Here is a 22,359-nt window from a genome sequence, read left to right as displayed (position 1 = left end):
ATTTTGGGTACTCATTTTTTTTCACATTCTAAATTGCTAAGTTAGAAAGCCTATCCAAAATACGCAAGATCTATTAACATCAGATTAAACATCAGTACTTCCGTTACTAGATACAAGCCAGGTGTTTTTCGTGTTAGAAAAGAGCACCAAAATGCTTTTGTGTACATGTCACATCATCTGCATGAAACGGGTGCGCGTATTGACGGCCGCATAACAACTTAGTAGCGCATTTGTTACTATTTAAAGATGTAAAGATGTGATAAAATAGCGTCCAATCGGGGCGTTTTTTTCCACTGAACAGACGTAAATCACCTGACGTGATGTTCATGTTTTTTATTAAACACAAAATACACCCACACTTTCCATGCGACGTTGTACATGTCTGCATAATGTTCGCGCGCTTTTTATTAAGACAAAGGATTAAGCATTTGATGCTAGTATTTGTTAATGCCGCGTAAGCATTTTAATTCGGAATAGTGTTTCGGATTACAAATTGAATAATGCTTATTTGAGAATCGAATGAAACATTTACAGTAATGTGCATAATTAATTCAACAAACTGCAATAAAATCACACGCGTGTGAAAATTACGTAATTTGTCGTCTGCATGAACTTACTGCAGGTACAGGTATGACTGCTTAGGAGTGTTGTCGCTGATTCAAAGCATGCACCAACAAACTGCCATATAATCAGTATTAAAGTATTCAAGCCAATTAACAACCACATTAAACAATGCCGCCATTTCGGTTTGACTGCGAACGTGACACTATCAATAGGATAAGAGGACCCCTGTTAATTTATCTATTTCTAGGCTAGCGTAGTCACCTATTTCGGTAGGCATTGCCGTGGAGACACTGCGGATTAGTGGGAACACAGATTCAAGGTGCAGTTAAGCCTAAGATAAGGTACATGTATATATGGATTTTGTAAAATCCAGGACATTTGACAAATTTCCGGGACTGCGGGACACATTCTTCATTCCGGGACAATCCCAGACAATCTGGGACGTAGGGCATGTATGTTTAATATTAAAAATAGTAATGTCAGTTAAAATATCCTGTTCTAATGTAATATTGGCTTGGTAATTTAGAATGTGAATGTTTTAACTGCACAATTTGTTTTGAGGAAAATGATAAATTACAACTTAATAAAAGCTGCGCCATGAGCGCATGATACGCCCGTCGTTCGCCAATGAAGTAGTAAGGTAATAAATAACCCTTTGAATAATTTTTTTACTTCAGTTTATTTGTATTTGAATACATGGTTTATTTTATAAGTACATGAGCATGGAAATCACGAAATTTTGACGAACAAAGTCCCATAACTCTGGAACGACAATTCAGAATTCCGTCAAAAACGAAAGGGGATCAGGGTTTATCAATATTAAGATTGTGTTGAAATTTGAAAAAAATCCATCGAAGGATATTTGAGCTACAGTAGGACATTCAATGAAATCACGAAATTTTGACGAACAAAGTCCCATAACTCTGGAACGACAATTCAGAATTCCGTCAAAAACGAAAGGGGATCAGGGTTTATCAATATTAAGATTGTGTTAAAATTTGAAGAAAATCTGTCAAAGGATATTTGACGTAGTGTACGACATTAACAGACGGACGGACGGACGGACGGACGGACAGACGGACGCGGGGTATACCATAATACGTCCCGTCATAGACGGGCGTATAAAAAATCCATCGGGGGATATTTGAGCTACGGTAGGATACATGAACAACAATAACATTTAAGGTCACAGTGACCTTGACCTTAGAATGAATGACCTTGAAATGACCAGTGGTCATCTAAGTGTGCTTGCAAACCTTCATGTCAAGTTTGAAGACTCTATGTCCAAGCATACCAAAGTTATAACAATTTTAACATTTTAACATTTAAGGTCACAGTGACCTTGTGTGACCTTGACCTTAGAATGAATGACCTTATAATGACCAGTGGTCATCTAAGTGTGCTTGCAAACCTTCATGTCAAGTTTGAAGACTCTATGTCCAAGCATACCAAAGTTATAACAATTTTAACATTTTAACATTTAAGGTCACAGTGACCTTGACCTTCAAATGAATGACATTGAAATGACCAGTGGTCATCTTCTAGTACTGGCCAATCTTTATTTCAAGTTTGAAGACTCTAGGTACAAGCATACCAAAGTTATAACATGAAATAAGAACTTTAACATTTTTACATTCAAGGTCACAGTGACCTTGACCTTCAAATGAATGACCTTGAAATGTCCAGGGGTTACTTACTAGTTCTGGCCAACCTTCATGTCAAGTTTCAAGACTCTAGGTCCAAGCATACCAAAGTTATAACAACTTTAACATTTTTACATTCAAGGTCACAGTGACCTTGACCTTCAAATGAATGACCTTGAAATGTCCAGTGGTTACTTACTAGTTCTGGCCAACCTTCATGTCAAGTTTCAAGACTCTAGGTCCAAGCATACCAAAGTTATAACAACTTTAACATTTTTATATAGCTACAGTAGGACATTCAATGAAATCACGAAATTTTGACGAACAAAGTCCCATAACTCTGGAACGACAATTCAGAATTCCGTCAAAAACGAAAGGGGATCAGGGTTTATCAATATTAAGATTGTGTTAAAATTTGAAGAAAATCTGTCAAAGGATATTTGACGTAGCGTACGACATTAACAGACATACGGACGGACAGACGGACGGACGGACAGACGGACGCGGGGTATACCATAATACGTCCCGTCATAGACGGGCGTATAAAAATACATCTTTGATACTTTATTAGAGATTATTCATAATCAAAAAAATGAACACAGGCAAAAGTGATTTTTACAATATCAAAGGTTGTTGGTTAAAAAGTGAAAGAGAACACTTCCAATGAATTTTTGTCTAAATTACTTTTTAATCCTCTTCACTTCCTTACTGGTGACGGTGATATGAAAACATGCAAACTCGGAAGAAATTATGAACATAATTCATGATGGATCATTTATAATCACTGTTTCATGTCTTGCAGATCTATCACATTACAAGATACCTCACCATTTTAAAATGAACAGACACCTAACAACCATGTTTTAATGTTGGCTATCATCATATAGCCCTGACCAGGCGGTCCTCATAAACAGGAAGTCTCCTTTTAACAGAAGCCATAAATACAACATCACACCCCAATCACCAGCTGTTTTACTGATGAATATTTAGGCATGATGAGTTTGAATCTGCTAATAACTAGACAAAAAGGCCCAAAATCATCAACACCTGACATTCTCATGCTGTAAAGTCATTAGTATTCATAGGACTCACATATGGGCCGTGCTCTGTGAAAAAGTGGTTTAATGCATGTGCATAAAGTGTCGTCACAAATTAGCCTGTGCAGTCCGCACAGGCTTGTCAGGGTCGACACTTTCCGCTTTTGTGATATTTTTCGTTTCAATCAAGTCTCTTTTTAGCCAAAGTCCAGTTAAGGCGGAAAGTGTCATCCCTGATTAGCAGTACTTCTGTGCGGACTGCACAGGCTAATCTAAGACAACACTTTACGCACATGGATTAAACCCCCTTTTCACAGAGCATGGTTCATATTTATTCTATTTCACGTGTTGACCTTTTCATGAATTTAACATGAACACATTGGCAAATGACTGACCTAAATATTTGTAATCAGAAATGCATGAATTTTTGTTTCCACAAGAAATTCATATTGAGAATAAAACAAGAAATTTCCTACCAACAAATGCAAATGATTGTATAGTAAATCTGAAATCAAGACTACTAACAAAACTAGAGAAAAAAAAAGTAGCCCTCAACTCGGCTGAAACCACTGATCCCTGGACTAAAAGTCTATCGCTTAGACCACTCCTCCATCAGTACTCATACAATGCCATGTATTTTATACTTTATAAAAGCAATTCTTGTAGTATCACAAAATATAATGAAAACAAGAGAACTCTCCAAATTATTCAATCGTTTCGTGTTGCAACGCTTTAAAATTGTCAGGTTTTTAAATCGTCAAAAGAATCATATAATGGATATTTTAGAGCATGGTATATGTTAAGTATTACTGTTTCCTCACAAATATCATAACTACAACAAAAATTTGTAAATCTGACACAATTTTTCAAAATTCTGTCAATTTACCAACACATGAAAGGTCCCTTTAATATCAATTTATTGTTTTTCTGATCAGATCACAAACCTGTGGGTTAACACTTCTTTGAAGAATCCTTAATTACAAATTCTAAGCAGCAAACATCCTCTGTTTTTTTTTCACATTTGTTCTTATAAATCTGCTAATAGAACAAAACATGAACAGCTATGTTCAAAGGGTGCATGTTCAGGAATTTACAGTATAATTTACTGCAACATTTGTTGTACCTAGTAAACAAGGCATGACCCATGTTACAACATTCAGCTATTAGTAATAATTAGTAAAGTACTGCTTGATCTCACCAAAATCGTTAGACAGGTACATAAAACAATGAAAAGTGACACTTGTGGCTTTTTGTATAGCTTATAAGTTTATGCTGTCATAACAAGCATATTTTGTACAAAGCAAACCAGAAAGAACAATTTCCTCTAAGCAAAACGCAAACATATTTAATTTTGACAGAAATTGTAAAACAATGAATATATTAAAGAGAGAAAACAAAACAAGAGTGCTAGAATGGCCCATAAACCATTTATGCCTAGCGTCTAGAAAAAAGGCCTTGGCAAACAGCGTAGACCCAGATGAGACGCCGCATGATGCGGTGTCTCATCAGGGTCTGCGCTGTTTGCTTAAAGGAATTTCTGTAAGAAATATTCTAAATATAGAAATAAATATTCTAGAAATCCCTAAATTTATAAATTAATTGATCCAATTAGGAAGGAAGGGAGAGACCACAAGGCATAAATGGGTTAAGCACTCAGCTGAGCTCACAGACACAAATTGTTGACAAATTGACCTGATGATCTAGTTTTGGGATCCCATTGACCTGGTGATCAAGTTTTTGGATCCCATTGACCTGGTGATCTAGTTTTTGGATCCCACTTGATTCCAATTTAAACAAACATTCCGACCAAGTTTTATCAAGACTGAGTCATAAATGTGGCATCTAGAGTGGTAACATGTTGTTTTTCAAGATTTGAACTTTTGACCTAGTTTTTGGATGCATCTGACTAGTGGCCTAGATATTTTCCAGATAAACCTACCAACCAAATTTAATAATTAAGCTTGGGTCAATGTTTGTCCCAAAGACCTTGTTACCGGTACTAGAAGCACATAACCCAGATTCAAACTTGGACAAGATATTGTCAAGACAGATATTCTGTTTCATCAAGATTGGTTTATGGCCTGTCAAGTGGTAACAATGTTGTCTTAAGATTTGACCCGGTTACCTAGTTTTTGGACGCAGGTGACCCAGATAACAACTCAGCCTAGATATCATTTAAATAAACATACAGACCACATTTCATCAAGATTCACTGTATAATGTGGCCTTGTGAGTGGTAACAAGCTCAAAGTTGATGCACCCCCTACAGCCCGCAAGCTACAGGACATAGGGTGACCTCAATTGATCTCTAAAAAAAGGCACTTCTCTTTATATCATAAGAAAAATAAGGCATAAGTCAGCTTTTTTGGTGTTGTTGAATGGAATACTTACAGCTAATAAATATTTATACAAGCAATTTTGAGTTGAATCAAAAACCTACCATGCACTTGATGAAGACAAAACTAAAAGGGAATGACAATGCTTTGTGAACAAAGGTTGAAGTCATCTATCACTTTTTCACAATTGCAAGAAAACATGATTTCTCCCTCTCAGAAAAATTATCTTATAAAACAAGCAGTACAGATTATATTTCTGTCATTGCTGCATCTTGGCCAATAAATTCAGTTGCATAAATTCTCCATGCTGCAGCCTCTGAGAATAATTTAAAGTTTTGCTGGGAAATCAAAGAGTCATCCGGCGTATCTAATCACTGTCCAATCAAATGCTCCCTGTGGATTCCAGCCGACATCGTGACAAGACTTCAGAAAAAATGTCACTTTGCTGCCTTCAGTAAGCTTTATATCAAACACTGCTAGAAACTAACTGAACATACATAATTGTTTCATAGACACAATCCCCACAACACAAACATACAGTAGTTTTAGGTCTCTATCTGACCTTTGACCAAATGAGCTGCGTCCTGAGAAAACTGGGCTTAATGCATGTGCGTAAAGTGTCGTCCCAGATTAGCCTGTGCAGTCCGCACAGGCTCATCAGGGACGACACTTTCCACTTTTATGGTATTTTTAGTTTCAAGGAAGTCCCTCCGTACAGAAAATCAAGTTCAGGCGCAAAGTGTCGTCCCTGATAAGCCTGTGCGGACTGCACAGGCTAATTTGGGATGACTATTTACGCATATGCATTAAGCCCAGCTTTCTCAGAACAAGGCTCAAATAATGGAGTAATGTTCTGGGAAAATTGAGCTTAATACAAGTGCATAAAATGTTGTCCAAGATTAGCCTGTGCAATCTGCACAGGCTAATCAGGAATACATTGTTCCACTTTTATGGAATTTTTTGTTTAAAGAAAGTCTCTTCTACAAAAATATTCAGTCTAGGCAGAAAGAGTTGTCTGCCCAGGCTTATCTGGGAAGACACTATACGTACATGCCTTAAACCCTGTTTTTCCATAGTAAGGTTAAAACACATATGTCCCCATAACTAATTGATACAGCAGTATTTGGCCCCTATCTGACCTTTGACCCAAAAAATGAGACCTTATCCTAGTGAAAAAGATGTAGTGGGCTACAGGCAGTCTCACCATGGTGTGATTTGTTTTTTTAATTTGTTGATAAATGATTTAGTTTCAGTCCTACAAGGAGGGACACATGGATGCATGTACAAGAAGTATATCTTCATTATTTCATGTGAAAAAATATTGATGCCATTTCTTTCATGTTTATTTTTATTTTTTTCTCAAACTAAAAACTGAGTCTACTTACCAAACAAAGAGTTTAGAGGTTTATATTATTAACAAAGGACATCATGTGTAAATGAGTTCCAATAGAATCAGCAAATAAATAATCAAGCATAGATTCAATGTTTGGGTCTTTATAGGGCACCATCATTAGAATCAGGTTTCCAAAAATGATGACATTCTTGTTCAAGGATACGAGCCTCCCTCAGTGACAATGGGGCTAAATGCATGTGTGTAAAGTGTCCACCAATATTAACCTGTGCAGACAATGGGGCTAAATGCATGTGTGTAAAGTGTCCTCCAATATTAACCTGTGCAGACAATGGGGCTAAATGCATGTCTGTAAAGTGTCCTCCAATATTAACCTGTGACAATGGGGCTAAATGCATGTGTGTAAAGTGTCCTCCAATATTAACCTGTGCAATCTCCCTCTGTGAAAATGGGGCTAAATGCATGTGTGTAAAGTGTCCTCCAATATTAACCTGTGACAATGGGGCTAAATGCATGTGTGTAAAGTGTCCTCCAATATTAACCTGTGCAGACAATGGGGCTAAATGCATGTGTGTAAAGTGTCCTCCAATATTAACCTGTGACAATGGGGCTAAATGCGTATGTGTAAAGTGTCCTCCAATATTAACCTGTGCAGACAATGGGGCTAAATGCATGTGTGTAAAGTGTCCTCCAATATTAACCTGTGACAATGGGGCTAAATGCATGTGTGTAAAGTGTCCTCCAATATTAACCTGTGCAGACAATGGGGCTAAATGCATGTGTGTAAAGTGTCCTCCAATATTAACCTGTGACAATGGGGCTAAATGCATGTGTGTAAAGTGTCCTCCAATATTAACCTGTGACAATGGGGCTAAATGCATGTGTGTAAAGTGTCCTCCAATATTAACCTGTGCAGACAATGGGGCTAAATGCATGTGCTCCCTCTGTGACAATGGGGCTAAATGCATGTGTGTAAAGTGTCCTTCAATATTAACCTGTGCAGACAATGGGGCTAAATGCATGTGTGTAAAGTGTCCTCCAATATTAACCTGTGACAATGGGGCTAAATGCATGTGTGTAAAGTGTCCTCCAATATTAACCTGTGACAATGGGGCTAAATTCATGTGTGTAAAGTGTCCTCCAATATTAACCTGTGACAATGGGGCTAAATGCATGTGTGTAAAGTGTCCTCCAATATTAACCTGTGCAGACAATGGGGCTAAATGCATGTGTGTAAAGTATCCTCCAACATTAACCTGTGACAATGGGGCTAAATGCATGTGTGTAAAGTGTCCTCCAATATTAACATGTGACAATGGGGCTAAATGCATGTGTGTAAAGTGTCCTCCAATATTAACCTGTGACAATGGGGCTAAATGCATGTGTGTAAAAGTGTCCTCCAATATTAACCTGTGACAATGGGGCTAAATGCATGTGTGTAAAGTGTCCTCCAATATTAACCTGTGACAATGGGGCTAAATTCATGTGTGTAAAGTGTCCTCCAATATTAACCACTGTCACAATGGGGCTAAATGCATGTGTGTAAAGTGTCCTCCAATATTAACCTCTGTCACAATGGGGCTAAATTCATGTGTGTAAAGGGTCCTCAAATATTAACATGTGCAGACAATGGGGCGTAATGCATGTGTGTAAAGTGTCCTCCAATATTAACCTGTGCAGTCTCCCTCTGTGACAATAAGGGCTAAATGCATGTGTGTAAAGTGTCCTCCAATATTAACCTGTGACAATGGGGCTAAATGCATGTGTGTAAAGTGTCCTCAAATATTAACCTGTGCAGACAATGGGGCTAAATGCATGTGTGTAAAGTGTCCTCCAATATTAACCTGTGCAGACAATGGGGCTAAATGCATGTGCTCCCTCTGTGACAATGGGGCTAAATGCATGTGTGTAAAGTGTCCTTCAATATTAACCTGTGCAGACAATGGGGCTAAATGCATGTGTGTAAAGTGTCCTCCAATATTAACCTGTGACAATGGGGCTAAATGCATGTGTGTAAAGTGTCCTCCAATATTAACCTGTGACAATGGGGCTAAATTCATGTGTGTAAAGTGTCCTCCAATATTAACCTGTGCAGACAATGGGGCTAAATGCATGTGTGTAAAGTATCCTCCAATATTAACCTGTGACAATGGGGCTAAATGCATGTGTGTAAAGTGTCCTCCAATATTAACATGTGACAATGGGGCTAAATGCATGTGTGTAAAGTGTCCTCCAATATTAACCTGTGACAATGGGGCTAAATGCATGTGTGTAAAAGTGTCTTCCAATATTAACCTGTGACAATGGGGCTAAATGCATGTGTGTAAAGTGTCCTCCAATATTAACCTGTGACAATGGGGCTAAATTCATGTGTGTAAAGTGTCCTCTAATATTAACCTCTGTCACAATGGGGCTAAATGCATGTGTGTAAAGTGTCCTCCAATATTAACCTCTGTCACAATGGGGCTAAATTCATGTGTGTAAAGGGTCCTCCAATATTAACATGTGAAGACAATGGGGCGTAATGCATGTGTGTAAAGTGTCCTCCAATATTAACCTGTGCAGTCTCCCTCTGTGACAATAAGGGCTAAATGCATGTGTGTAAAGTGTCCTCCAATATTAACCTGTGACAATGGGGCTAAATGCATGTGTGTAAAGTGTCCTCCAATATTAACCTGTGCAGACAATGGGGCTAAATGCATGTCTGTAAAGTGTCCTCCAATATTAACCTGTGACAATGGGGCTAAATGCATGTGTGTAAAGTGTCCTCAAATATAAACCTGTGCAATCTCCCTCTATGACAATGGGGCTAAATGCAAGTGTGTAAAGTGTCCTCCAATATTAACCTGTGCAGACAATGGGGCTAAATGCATGTGTGTAAAGTGTCCTCCAATATTAACCTGTGCAGACAATGGGGCTAAATGCATGTGTGTAAAGTGTCCTCCAATATTAACCTGTGACAATGGGGCTAAATGCATGTGTGTAAAGTGTCCTCCAATATTAACATGTGACAATGGGGCTAAATGCAAGTGTGTAAAGTGTCCTCCAATATTAACCTGTGACAATGGGGCTAAATGCATGTCTGTAAAGTGTCCTCCAATATTAACCTGTGACAATGGGGCTAAATGCAAGTGTGTAAAGTGTCCTCCAATATTAACCTGTGACAATGGGGCTAAATGCATGTGTGTACAGTGTCCTCCAATATTAACCTGTGACAATGGGGCTAAATGCATGTGTGTAAAGTGTCCTCCAATATTAACCTCTGTGACAATGGGGCTAAATGCATGTGTGTAAAGTGTCCTCCAATATTAACCTCTGTCACAATGGGGCTAAATTCATGTGTGTAAGGTGTCCTCCAATATTAACCTGTGACAATGGGGCTAAATGCATGTGTGTAAAGTGTCCTCCAATATTAACCTGTGCAATCTGTATTGGCTAATCAGGAACCACACTTTTCACCCAAATGAGATTTCATAAGAAGTCTCTTCCTTTGAACGAAAAATTCAAAACAATCTGTGAGTGTCTTCCCAAATAAGCCTGTGCACACTTTACGCACAGGTATTAATCTCAATTTTTCCACAGTGCAGTGCACATATACATTCCGATGTCCGTACATATCGAACATCAATGTGCATAGTTACAACAAGAAACCGTTGGAGACGGGTGATGCTCCCCAAAGTTTTTTTTGTCACAATATTGAACTATATATTCAGATAAAAGGAAACGTCTTGAGAGGCATAACTTTGGACAAAATAATACGATGCATGGTTTAGCAACTTAATAATTTCAAAGGGCCATAACTCTCTAAATAAATCAACTAACCAGAACCCACAAATAAAATGCGCATCTCCTCAAGGTGGTTAAGCTTCCCATAAAGCTTCATTGAATTCCAGTCAGTAATTGGGGAGAAATAGCCCGGACAAGAATTGCACTATATGTAGTTTATAGAAAATTTCAAAGGGCCATTACTATGTGAAAAATCATCCGACCATAACTGGCTGAGAATATGCACATCTCCTCTTGGTAGTGAAGCTTCCCATAAAGTTTCATTGAATTCCCGTAATAAGTTGCTGAGAAATAGCTCGGACAAGAATTGCACTATATGTACAATGGAAAATTTCAAAGGGACATAACTCTGTGAAAAATCATCCGACGAGAACCAGCTGATAATATGCACATGTCCTCTTGGTAGTGAAGCTTCCCATAAAGTTTCATTGAATTCCGGTCATTAGTTGCTGAGAAATAGCCCGGACAAGAATTGCACTATATGTACAGTTAATGCAAAATTTCAAAGGGCCATAATTCTGTGACAAATCATCCGACGCTAACCGGCTGATAATATGCACATGTCCTCTTGGTAGTGAAGCTTCCCCTAAAGTTTCATTGAATTCCGGTCATTAGTTGCTGAGAAATAGCCCGGACAAGAATTGCACTATATGTACAGTTAATGCAAAATTTCAAAGGGCCATTACTCTGTGACAAATCATCCGACCAGAACCCGCTGATAATGTGCATATCTCCTCTTGGTAGTGAAGCTTCCCATAAAGTTTCATTGAATTCCGGTCATTAGTTGCTGAGAAATAGCCCGGACAAGAATTGCACTATTTGTACAGTTAATGGAAAATTTCAAAGGGACATCACTCTCTGAAAAATCATCCGACCAGAACCCGCTGATAATATGCACATCTCCTCTTGGTAGTGGAGCTTCCCATAAAGTTTCATTTAATTCCGGTCATTAGTTGCTGAGAAATAGCCCGGACAAAAATTGTGCACGGACGGACGCACACACACACGCACGGACAGACGAAGCAGTGACTTTATGCTCCCCCCAAAACAAATTTTGAGGGAGCACAATAAAATACATTCATTGTTATGGCAACTTCATGATTTGATAAAATGGTGTTGACCATTTAAGCTATGACCCAAAATGCAAATAATGTAAATACAACCTCATTAACTATCAATTTCATTTGATATCGAGATCCCAATACATGGTCATCAAACTTGATGTTTTTCTCGCCTAATACCCACTGGAATGACTGTTTTGTTGAAGTACAGTAACATATGAACCTTTCTCTGAAATAAAGGGCTTTAACGCATAAGCATAAAATGTTGTCATAGATAAGCCAGTGCATTATGCACAGGCTAATAATGGACATTATATTCCACCTAAACCAGATTTTCTTAAGAAAAGACTTCCTTTAAATGAAAATGTCATAAAAGCAAAAAGTGTTGTCCCTGATGACTATTTTCTGACAGACTGTAGACTGGATATTCTGGGACAACACTTTACATGCATGCATTAACCCTTCGAGCGTTGGAACCGAAATGTAAAGGCCTTTGCAAACAGTTTGGATCCAGATGAGACACCACAGAACGTGGCGTCTCATCAGCATCCAAACTGTTTGCTATTCTGATAGTATTCTCTGGAAAAAAAATCGAAGAAAGTGCTAATTTTAGAAATTTAGTAGACGACAATTTAGCAGACGACAAATTTCCCAGCATGCAAAGGGTTAAACCCCTTTACTGCATGCATTATGGCTCTCTTTTACAGAGTGCCGTTCAAATGTTTTGTTGCCATTTGTTGAGTCATTTTAAAGGGATCTTTTTACTGTTTGGTAAATTGACAAAATTGAAAAAAGTTGTTTCAGAATCGCAAATTTTTGGTTTAGTTATGATATTTGTGAGGAAACAGTATTACTGAACATTTGCCATGGTCTAATATAGCCATTATATGCATCATTTGACGATTTAAAAACCTAAAAATTATAAAGCATTGCAACGCGAAACGAATATAATTTGGAGAGTTCTGTTGTTGTCGTTTAAATTTGTGAAACTACGAATATTGCTTCTATAACGTATAAAATACGCCAGTGTGTATGCTTGGCAGGATAGCTCAGTTGGCTAATGCTTTTTACTTCAGGATTGTGTGGGTCACTGGTTCGAGCCCTGCTGCGGGCTACTTTTTTTTCCTTTTTAAAATTTCATTTTTGATATTTTACTGGAGCTTTTAAAATTTAATATTTACATTTATCAATATAAAGCATTTAATGTAAAACTTCAAAACATGCCAAAATCTGTGAAAAGGCCCCTAAAACCTTTACTACTACACAACATTTCCATTATATCGCGATTGACAGGGTCCAAAGATCACGATGGCGATATATCCGGAGCGCGATATAAATTCAGACATGTCTGACTTAGATGTTAAGCAGTTGATGTGCAGTTAACGTGTCGAATTTCATCGGTGTTTTCATTTAATGTAAGGCGCTGCTTTATCTTTATATCGTAATAATTGCAAACCAATTTTACATGTACTTTAGTAGAACAACAACAAAATATTTATTTGTATAAAAGTAATATCGTAATTAAAATTTTGATTACTGTGGAAATTGTAATGCCATTAACAATTTTTATTTTCAGGTACGATCAGCATAATATGCACCTACATTTGTGTAGCGTATAAAAGATATACACCTACATTTGTGTAGTGTAGAAACCTAGATTGACGCTACTTTCCTAGTTATTATTTTAACGTTTTAATATGCGATATGGCACGTAATGCGCTTAAACAAATTATCGTTGCATTAATTACTCAAAATGTTAATGTTTGATTTGATTCTCAAATGAGCTTTACTAAATTTGTAATCTGAAACACGCTTCCGAATTTTAATGCTAATGCGACATAAACAAATTCTAGCGTCAAATAAACAGTGCTAAAATATCCTTTGTCTCCATAAAAAGCGCGCAAAAATTATGCAGACATGTAGAACGTTGCATGGAAAGTGAGGGTGTATTTTGTGTTGTATTAAAACATGAACATCATGTCAGACAATTTACGCGTGTTCAGTGGGTAAAAAAACGCCCCGATTGGACGTTATTTCATCACATCTTTAAATAGTAACAAATGCCAAAAAGTATTTGATACTTAAGAATAATTGCAAATGTGTGTGTACTGAGCACTTTTATCGTAAATATTTACCGGAGTTTGCTTTAAAACTGGAATATACGGGATTATCGGGTAATGATGATATCAACTGTTTAATATGAACAAAATGAAAAGACTGTATATACGCATAGTCAAACAATAGTTATAATAAGCTGATAATTAACAAAACGACAATTAAGTGTTGATTATTGATGAGGCTTCAAACTGCTAATTGTCTCAGCTAAAATATAATAGCAAACTGACATTATTATCGAGAATGAGACACTAATAACTCAAGTGCTGCAAACAACTCAATCCGTGTTAAAACAACACTGTCACTTACGGTCTGTTTTCACGCTCCACTGCGTGTCATGTATAAGCCCCGAAAAAACGGGTGATCAATTACTAGCCAGAACCAGTTGTTATCGCAGTTTGCATATTGTCTGATTATAACTTGTCAACGATTTTTTTTAAATAATTTTTATAACGGATCGCGATGTAACAGAGTTGCAGTGTAATATGTGTTTTGACGCATTTTTAGTCCCTTAGAAAGTTGAATTTAATTAAAGACCATTCTTCCTATATTAAAGTTTTTAAGACTTCATTTCCAACCCTTAGATATTTGTGAGCAGTAAACAGCATAAAACCTGAACAGACTGTGAGTTACTCGCAGGCTGTTCTGGTTTGATTCTGTTTGCACATAGCCATTTGCATTTTGCTTCTGAGTGGGTTTAAACAGAAATGTTAAGACACAATGATCCCGACTCAAACTTGATAGCAGTTGATTGTGATATAATCAGAGACATTGGTCAGTGTTGAAAATACTGGTACAGGACAAACATGATTGCCATGGTATCACTCAAAATCAATGTTTGTAATTCAACAGCAAATTAAATGAACAATGTTTTATTTATGAAATGAAACAATGACTTTCTAAAGGCCACACTATTTTTCTTCAAAAGCTTTCATTTAAAAATTGCAGTTGGTTGTCATGATTAAGCAAACTGGAAGACATTTTTCAAAAACTTTTATTTAAAGTCATTCCTAATAAAAAATGGCAAACAACTAATAAAGGCTACCTGTTTAACCCATTTATGCCTAGTGGACTCTCACATCCTTCTAAATTGTTTCAATTTATTTCCAAAATTAGGGATGTCTAGTATATTTATTTCTATATTTAGAACATGTCTTACAGAAATTCCTTTAAGCAAACAGCGCAGACCCTGATGAGGCGCCGCATCATGCGGCGTCTTATCTGGGTCTACGCTGTTTGCCAAGGCCTTTTTTCTAGACGCTAGGCATAAATGGGTTAACATTAATCAACAGCATACATTCCATGTCATCCATCAACTTATCTATAACAAATCTAGTCTACCTTCCCTCCATAGTCAAAATAGGCTGGGATGGTTTAAGAACTTATAAATAATTCATGCATTAGCGGCTCTGGTGTTTTTGATTACTGGAAATGTGGTTCATTGACACTAGCCTGTCAAATATGTGCATATTTCATCAATCTAAGAATTATGTGTCTAACAACTTAAATAATCATACTTGACAAATCATCTAAGAAAGATTATATGTGTAGACCAAGAATAAGATATTGCAGTATATTGTCACCATGCAGTTGTTCAACAATGCTGTTTGGTAATTTTTCAGACTTAACTCGTTACCACTTAGATACGTATTTTCATGTATTTGTAGTCCCTTAAAATATGAACTTTAATTAAAGACCTTTCATACTAGATTCAATTTTCTAAGGCTTCATATCCAAACCTTAGATATTGATGAGCAGCAAACAGCATTAAACCTGAACAGACTGTGAGTTACTCGCCGGCTGTTCTGGTTTTATGCTGTTTGCACATACCCATATTCACTTTGCCTCTAAGTGGGAAAGGGTTTAATGAAAATTCACCATAGGAGATAAATTTCAAATGTTTTTCACATAATTGTTATTGATATAAAATATTGATCACAAAAGTGTTATATTCAATGTGTGCATTTTGTCATATTTTTAACAATAATGGTGACCTTGACCTTGAACACTCCACCTTGACCTTGAACACTCAAGATGCAATCCCATCTAAATTTAAGTCATATATGTATGAAGTTTCATAAATAAAGTGTTCTCCAGTTACTATTAAACAAGTAAATGGCCATATGTATCCTGGAAAAGCAACCTTTTGAAAAAAAATCTGCTGGTACAAATAAAGCTGATACATTTATAATCCTTTTAAAATCACACCATTATTGTTTAAATCAAGCAATCATTGTTTGATATAATGGACCAGCATTGTTTGTACCGGAGGATCACTGTGCTTTTTCTGATCTTGAGCAAATTCCGGGATCAGACTATCATTCAATTACATTTAATTTTTTATGTCCAAATAATTTCAACTGAGGTTTGTTGATAAGAGTGTTTAGAAAAGTTTCCATAGCAACCACTTTGTAAGTGTAACACATATAGCAAGATGTGTAAGTGCTAGTCTAAGCCACTTAATCCTTTACCACTTAGATACGTATTCAACCCTTAACCACTTAAATACGAATTTTTACGCATGTGTGGTCCTTTAGAAAGTTAAATTAAATTAAAGACCTCAGGGCTTTTTTTGGCCCGATTTTATAGCCGAAATTCAGCTATAATCCCAATCCCAAAAAGTATACTTTTTCCACAAAATTTGCCAAAACAATTCCCAATTGGGAAAAAAAACACTAATGACATAAGCTGTTTCGCTTTTTAACAAAGCGTACGATCCAGTCTCGTACGGGTTTTAGACTATACCTCGATTTGGATACTGTTGGCATTATTCACATGCATGATATTCTCCGTGTTGCTCAGGCGCTTATTATATTAGCGATGAAATTCAAGCGTTTTGTGATTTGGCTGAATGAAAAACAAAGATGTCAAGCAATTCGAAAAATTACGGGAAAAAGATTGCAGTAAGCAAAAACCTTGCAGCAAAACGAAAACTGATATTTTTCAAGCAAGCGTCATTAAAAAAACAAAGATCGTTAAGAAGTACAAGTCTTCCCATTGAAACTCCTTCCATTGTTAATGACAATTATTAAATAACAAGTGACCCTTTTGCATCGTCATCGTTGATTTCCGAAAGCAAAGTGCTGATTGATATTCAACATGTTGAAAGCAGTAGTTCCCCAGAAGAAGATGAAGCGCCTCCTAATAAAATGGTGCCTGATGTGACTGATGACTTTGTGAGAGCTAATTATATGGAAAACATTTGATCATTGTGGTGTTTGTGATTGAAGAAGCTGAACTCATTCATGTAGTTTTATATCCCAATTAATTTTCCCGATTTCTTCAAAATGCTGATAAAATTCCCAATTTCAAAGCCATGGGCTATCTTCCCAAAAAGCTGAAAAAAACCTGGACCTTTCTTACTAGAATCAATTTTTAAAGGCTTCATTTCCAACTCATAGATACTTATGAGCTGCAAACAGCATAAAACCTGAACAGACTGTGAGTTACATAGCAATTGCACTTTGCTTCTGATCCAGTGGGAAAAGGGTTAACCTGTCAATATGCAGTCTTGTCATAAAGGGTTAACCTGTCAATATGCAGTCTTGTCATAAAGGGTTAACCTGTCAATATGCAGTCTTGTCAAAAAGGGTTAACCTGTCAATATGCAGTCTTGTCATAAAGGGTTAACCTGTCAATATGCAGTCTTGTCATAAAGGGTTAACCTGTCAATATGCAGTCTTGTCATAAAGGGTTAACCTGTCAATATGCAGTCTTGTCATAAAGGGTTAACCTGTCAATATGCAGTCTTGTCATTAGATGAGTTGGTAAAAGGGTTAACCTGTCAATATGCAGTCTTGTCATTAGAGGAGTTGGTAAAAGGGTTAACCTGTCAATATGCAGTCTTGTCATTAGACGAGTTGGTAAAAGGGTTAACCTGTCAATATGCAGTCTTGTCATTAGATGAGTTGGTAAACCTGTTAAAGATGAATGTAAGGCTTTGATTGGACAGGACATTAACTTGTTGACTCTACCATCATAACAGTTATAAAATCAGTATCAAGTTTCCTATCGTCTACCAGTTGGTAAATATGAAACATTTTCTAGAAGAACGTAGTCCTATTATTATCTCTGCCCTTTTCCAACTACTTGGATATACCATTGTGCTCAGATTGGCTCCTATAATAAAAGTAACAACTTCATTGAACATGTAATCAGAATCAACAATCTATTTACCCCTGTGTTGTTAGGCACCACACACCAATCAAAGTAATCAAAGAGAATTAGTCCAATTTTATTAAACAACACCTTCTTGTTTACAGAATGACTGAAATAAGAAATTGTTCAAAGACAGTAAAATCAATAGTCACACAAGTGATGAAACATACCTCCTGACGCAACTTTGCTTAACCCATTATGCCTAGCGTCTAGAAAAAAAGGCCTTTGCAAACAGTGTAGACCCAGGTGAGACACCGCGAGATGCGGCGTCTCATCCGGGTCTGCGCTGTTTGCTGCACGGAATTTCTGTAAAAAATATTCTAAATATAGAAATTAATAAACTAGAAATCCCTAATTTTGGAAATAAATTGATCCAATTTAGAAGGATGGGAGAGTCCACTAGGCATAAATGGGTTAATATGAAGGATGATGCTATAGAATTTGTAAGTTGAAAAAGGGCATAACTAACTCTTCCAATGCTGGAACCAAATTTTGAAGGCCTTTTCAAACAGTTTGGATCCAGATGAGACGCCATAGAACGTGGCGTCTCATCAGGATCCAAACTGTTACTTTAATTGTCATAAATCTGCCCATAAAACAAAAATAAACAGCTATGTTCAATTTTTTGTTGTCATAAATCTGCCCATAAAACAAAAATAAACAGCTATGTTCAAAGGGTGTAAGGGTGCTGGAATTTACAGGAAAATTTACTGCCACATCTGTTTTACCTGGAACACAAGCCATGGCCAATATAACAGCATTCAGCTATAGGGAACAATTAGTAAATTACTATAGGGAACAATTAGTAAATTACTGTTTGATCTCACCTGAGTCCCAAGACAGGTAGATAAAACAATGAAAAGTGACAGTTGCGGCTTTTTTATGACTTACAATTTTCAGAATGTCATATAAAACATTCTTTGGACATTGCAAACCAGAAAGCAATTTAACTAAAATTGTTGAAGACATGACCTGGTGACCTAGTTTTTTACCCCACTTGACCCAGATTTAACCCTTTGCATGCTGTGAAATTTGTTGTCTGCTAAAATGTCGTCTGCTTAATTTCTAAGCATTTTCTACGATTTTTTTCAAAGGATACTATCAGAATAGCAAACAGTTTGGATCCTGATGAGACACCACATTCTGTGGCATCTCAGCTGGATCCAAACTGTTTGCAAAGGCCTTCAAAATTCGGTTCTAGCACTGAAAGAGTTAAACATGACCTTTATACTGTCAGGATAAACATTCTGACAAAGTTTCATCAAGACTGCGCAATGAATGTGGCCGGACGGGTAGTTTGACGTTTAAAAAAGGGTTGACCTAGTTTTTGGACACATCTGTTAGATTGAAACTAGGCCTACATATTGTTAAGATAAACATTTTGACAACATTTCATCAACTTTGGATGAAAAATGTGGCCTCTACAGAGCAGTTAATCATGTGATAGTCAAGATGGCGACGTCCATGCCGAGGCAGGTTTTTTTCAACGTTTGATACCCTTTATTACTTGTATTAATTTTTTAAATGCTGCTCACTTTCCAGCCATATCAGCCAGATAATTACTAGCGTTTATTTTGTATTAGTATTCGCTCTATATCTTGAGTTCACAGGTACCTAGTCTTAATCCCAAATGATTTCGGCTGCCTATTAGTAAGCAGCTTGCATGTCATTAAATATTAGATAAATTAAGTTTGAAAAAAAATAACTACAAAAAATGCAAATATGCGAATATCAATTCTGTTATTCGAATACTGACCATTCAAACAATATTCCAATATTTTTGCCATCCCTAGTAAAAACACATGATTGAAGTGTCGCTATATAAGTGCAACTGGGAAGAATTCTGGTAAAATAGCATGGTAAAATAAACTGAACGAAAATGAAGAGGCAGTAATTATGAATAGGTAGATAGATTTATTTTGGCATAGGAAGCATATACACAGTTCACAACATAACATAGAATTATATATCATATTATGAAGTTTCAAAGTTGTAGGGGGAAGCACTTTGATGTTAGAGGAAAATGTCAAGGTTTTAGCACGCCGGACGGCAGACGCCGGACGATGGGCTGGCTATGACAATACCTCAGGTTTTCTCCGAAAACAGCCAAGCTAAAATTTGGGGTGTAAAAAAATAGACAGTATCTGAAAACATAGAGTAATTACGGTAGATGCCTTCCATTTTAAGTGCCTCAAAAGCACTAAATTAATGTTGCCAGTAATCTGCTAAAACATAACTACAGCAATCTGTTCTAAGATACACCGAGGATCAACTGCTGTGTTTCTAAGCTGTCTGACACAAAAGCAAGCCAGTGGGTACTGGCAGACCCATCAGATGATTTCCCAAATGGCAGGTCTGTCTATGGCTAGCCTGAATCAGACATTGACCTTCTGTTAGAACAACAACATCTGTTTTCATTCACTTATTTACAATAGGAAAACATAACAGCAGGCTCAATTCATGCCCATGGGTTATTTACAAAATCAATCCGAACTGCTGATATAAGAAATATATCTGGTGACTTTTTATATAAGGCCAGAATTTTTTAATAAAATGATTTTCAGATTATTTTTTTTAAGTGTCGGATAAGAGGAGGGGAAAAAAAGAAAAAAAAAGATGGGTGACCAAATATGCACTCATTTTAAAAATGTTATGGTATGAAGTTCTTTTTACTAAGCAACCGCACCGATTTTTTTCAAACAGGTTGATTTGCTAAATGATCAGTATCAGACTGTATTGTCTTGATTTGCAGTTTTTAAATCAGTTTGAATTTTAAAAATATCTTAAATGGTTCAAATGTTATGCATTTTTTTCACTTGTCCAAAAAAAACTTTTTGGTGATTTTTTGTTTGCTGAGCATTTTAATCATTATATAAGTACCTGTGCGTTTTGCGGACTTAGTGTGTGGAACAAAATAACTTTTTTTGCTTTCATTTGAATTTATTTTGTGTTTTAATTGTCTCATTTGGTTGAAACTTGCCATCTCTATGTATATTTTTTCTCAAGGAATCCATTTTTTGCTTTAAAAATACTTTATCTCAACAAACAACAAATAAGCTATTGAGGTTTGAAAGAAACATTTAATAGTTTATTGTCCAGTAAAAATCAATACCGCAGACAAATACAAACAACATAATAAAACCCTTTTGCTCTTAAATGTATTAAACAACAGTAATGTTACTTACAATAAATGAGTTGTTTAAAAGAATGTCATAATGTTCATACATGTAATTTGGAAAAAAAACAGTGGTGTCCTGAGGTAATGCACTCTGGCAGGTCGAAAACATCAAGAATGAACTTTCTCTCTACAGTCTGTGTATCCTCTCTGATAGGCCATACAAACTTCTGCTTTTCTTTCTTGCAAAATTTGTTTATTTCCATCACTAACCCATTGTTCAAAGAGTCAAGATTTTGCAATGTTCACAGTTCACACAAATGCCTGACATGTTGGACCAGGGAATTTCATTTTGGATACAACTGCACATTTTTAACCGGAAAAAAATAAAAAAAACTATTTCAAATAATTTATTTATTTTATTTGGACATTCACGGTTTGAAATCGTTGTAAAAACTGTTGATTTTGCGATTTTTGAACTTTTGGTACGAACCAGTCCGGAACAAAACCGAAGTTTTGTACCCATTTCGTACCCATTGAAAACAAGGGCTGTTTGTAAAACATGCATGCCCCCCATATGGGTTGTCAGTTGTAGTGGCAGCATTGTGTGAATATGTTTTTTGTCACTGTGACCTTGACCTTTGACCTAGTGACCTAAAAATAAATAGGGGTCATCGGCCAGTCATGATCAATGTACCTATGAGGTTTCATGATCCTAGGCCTAATTATTCTTGAGTTATCATCTGGAAACCATTTTACTATTTTGAGTCACTGTGACCTTGACCTTTGACCTAGTGACCTGAAAATCAATAGGGGTCATCTGCCAGTCATGATCAATATTCCTTTTAAGTTTCATCATCCTAGGCGTAAGCATTCTTGAGTAATCATCTGGAAACCATTTTACTGTTTCGAGTCAATGTATCCTTGACCTTTGACCTAGTGACCTGAAAATCAATAGGGGTCATCTGCCAGTCATGATCAATGTATCTATGAAGTTTCATGATCCTGGGCCTAAGCATTCTTGAGTTATCATCCAGAAACCATTTTACTATTTTGAGTCACTGTGACCTTTGACCTAGTGACCTGAAAATCAATAGGGGTCATCTGCCAGTCATGATCAATGTACCTATGAAGTTTCATTATCCTAGGCCTAAGCATTCTTGAGTTATCATCCGGAAACCATTTTACTTTTT

General features: G+C 36.6%; 1 protein-coding gene and 1 long non-coding RNA gene across 2 annotated transcripts in view; both read right to left on the bottom strand.

Annotated features, from left to right (window-relative positions):
- The window catches only part of LOC127855433 (potassium voltage-gated channel subfamily H member 6-like), a 110,815-nt gene that overhangs the window by 35,418 nt on the left and 53,038 nt on the right, over positions 1–22,359 (bottom strand). The window lies entirely within an intron of this gene.
- On the bottom strand, positions 1,225–2,754 carry LOC127855436 (uncharacterized). The gene is made up of 2 exons (XR_008037528.1): positions 2,382–2,754; positions 1,225–2,236 (listed from the first exon to the last, which is right to left on the bottom strand). It is a non-coding gene; the product is annotated as an uncharacterized LOC127855436 (long non-coding RNA).

Source organism: Dreissena polymorpha, chromosome 13 (genome assembly GCF_020536995.1).
Source record: "Dreissena polymorpha isolate Duluth1 chromosome 13, UMN_Dpol_1.0, whole genome shotgun sequence".
NCBI lineage: Eukaryota > Metazoa > Mollusca > Bivalvia > Myida > Dreissenidae > Dreissena > Dreissena polymorpha.
This window is presented reverse-complemented; position numbering and strand designations above follow the sequence as displayed.